The following is a 2,500-nucleotide window of genomic DNA, read 5'->3' as shown; positions in this document are numbered from 1 at the left end:
AAAATAACCACGAATCTCTCCACTCCCTACCGTTCTCTCTCTCTCTCTCTCTCTCTCTCTCTCTCTCTCTCTCTCTCTCTCTCTCTCTCTCTCTCTCTCTCTCTCTCTCTCGGCCAGGTCAGGTCACAAGGGGTCAGCGAGGTCAGTGTTCAATTAAAGGGCATAATTTTAAAGTCCCTCTCTTTACCTTCCCACCCAAACTCTCACACTTCTTGCACTCACTTTCTCTCTCTCTCTCTCTCTCTCTCTCTCTCTCTCTCTCTCTCTCTCTCTCTCTCTCTCTCTCTCTCTCCAAAAAACACAGCCATTAATAACAAATAATCGCTTATACCATTAAAATGAACAAACTTTTAGTAATTTCAAAGCAGAAAAAACGAAAATAAAAAAAAGAAAAAAAATCATAATTACACAATTCTAATGATTATTAATACAAAAAAAATATATACATTACAAAATTTTACTTCATTTTTTTACTGCCATTTATTTGAGAGAGGGAAAAGAAAAACCTCATTTGATTAATAGAGGAAAAATATTTAAAGGGAGAACTAACAGCATAGTGACCCCTTTTAAAAAAAAAAAAACATGGGGCAACAGAAAACGAGGGTCAAACTGAAAGAAAACGGGATACAATTGGTACTAAGTCAACAAAACCACCAGAGAGAGAGAGAGAGAGAGAGAGAGAGAGAGAGAGAGAGAGAGAGAGAGAGAGAGAGAGAGAGAGAGAGAGAGAGAAATATATGTGACATGAGGAAAATAGGATGAGTTGGAGAAAAGGAGAGAAAAATGAATGGGAGAGGAAAGGGAGGGAAGGAAGAAAAGGAGGGAGAGAGGGAGAGAGAAGGAAGAAAGGGAGGGGGAATTGTGTATGGGAAGGGAGGAGACAGAAGGGAAGGGGACAAAGGGAGAGGGAGAGGGATAGAGGGAGAGAGAGAGAGAGAGGGAGAGGGCGGACAATTGAAGATGACCATGTTTAGAAGGAAGGAAGAGGGAGAGGAGGAAGGGAGAGGAAGGGCGAGGAAGGGAGAGGGAGAGGTGTCAAGACGGAAGGAGGAATGGGAGGTGTGGGAATGAGGAAAAGGGTAATGTAGGGAGATTAGGAGGAAGAAGAGGAGGCGGAGGAGGAGGAGGAGGAGGAGGAGGAGGAGGAGGAAGGGAGGAGGAAGAGGAGGAGGAGGAGGAGGTAAGATTATGGGAGAGTAAACTGAAAATAAAAGACACGACTAAAATAGGAATGACATTTAGAGAGAGAGAGAGAGAGAGAGAGAGAGAGAGAGAGAGAGAGAGAGAGAGAGAGAGAGAGAGAGAGAGAGAGAGAGAGATTGATACGTGAATAGCAAAACACATCACTGCCCTACCGAACCAGAGAGAGAGAGAGAGAGAGAGAGAGAGAGAGAGAGAGAGAGAGAGAGAGAGAGAGAGAGAGAGAGAGAGAGAGAGAGACTCACCAATAAACAAATTCTAAACAATAACTAGAGGAATGTCGTTTAAAAAAAAAGAAAAGAAAAAAAGAGGAGAAAACACGAATAATAACAACAGTAGCAGCAATAGTAGTAGTAGTAGTAGTAGTAGTAGTAGTAGTAGTAGTAGTAGTAGCGGTGGGTCACGGGAGGAACGGAAGAGGCGGACTGACGGAGAGAGAGCGAGCGAGCGGCAAAAGACAAGCTCACTCGGGCGACTCAAACCTCAGTGTGCCTGGAGCCTTCAGAGGGGTAGGGATGTGCCGCCCACCGCTCCGTGCGTGTGACTCATTCTGACGCTTACCCTGGTGGAGTGCATTTTAAAACTAGCTCTTATCTTTACACGCTGGGCACGAGTGACGGAGAGAGTGTGTGTGAAAGAGAGAAATAGCACTAATACGTTGAACTTCACTGAGAGATAGAGATAATTAAAGAAAATAGAGAAACATGCGATTTTTTTTTCTTTTGTCGTAAAATTTACATAGATAATTGTTTGTTCGTGCGTTCGTGAATGACTGTATTGAGTTACTGTAGGAATTAATACAGTGATTATTGTGATTGGTGAGGTCAAGAGTACTGTGACCTTGCCTGTGTGACCTTACTGTGACCCGGTTCTGATACGAGGTCGCTACTCCTACTACTACTACTACTAATACTACTGCTGCTGCTGCTGCTGCTGCTGCTGCTGCTGCAAGGGACAGAATTGGTAAGGAAAGATTTATGTTGGTAGAGATAACTCACTTTTGTTTGGATGGGATGATTCTCTCTCTCTCTCTCTCTCTCTCTCTCTCTCTCTCTCTCTCTCTCTCTCTCTCTCTCTCTCTCTCTCTCTCAATTCCGATAGGTCACCTCGCCACATTCTTCTTGCAGCCTAATACACAATTCTCTCTCTCTCTCTCTCTCTCTCTCTCTCTCTCTCTCTCTCTCTCTCTCTCTCTCTCTCTCTCGATTGAATAATGAATGGACTGCAGGCACTACGCGGCAGTTGGGCAGAATACTCTTGTTTTGGGAGAAGGGGAGAGGGGGACGGGGGAGGAAAGAGG

General features: G+C 44.3%; 1 protein-coding gene across 1 annotated transcript in view; it reads left to right on the top strand.

Moving 5' to 3' along the window:
* The first annotated feature begins 1,613 nt into the window (after positions 1–1,613).
* The window catches only part of LOC135094526 (MOXD1 homolog 2-like), a 108,324-nt gene continuing 107,437 nt past the window's right edge, over positions 1,614–2,500 (top strand). The window contains exon 1 of the mRNA XM_063994700.1: positions 1,614–2,163. The gene's annotated coding sequence lies outside the window, so the exon portion shown is untranslated. The remainder of the gene's footprint in view (positions 2,164–2,500) is intronic.

The sequence above is a fragment of the Scylla paramamosain genome, chromosome 45 (assembly GCF_035594125.1).
Source record: "Scylla paramamosain isolate STU-SP2022 chromosome 45, ASM3559412v1, whole genome shotgun sequence".
NCBI classification, from domain to species: Eukaryota; Metazoa; Arthropoda; class Malacostraca; order Decapoda; family Portunidae; genus Scylla; species Scylla paramamosain.
This window is presented reverse-complemented; position numbering and strand designations above follow the sequence as displayed.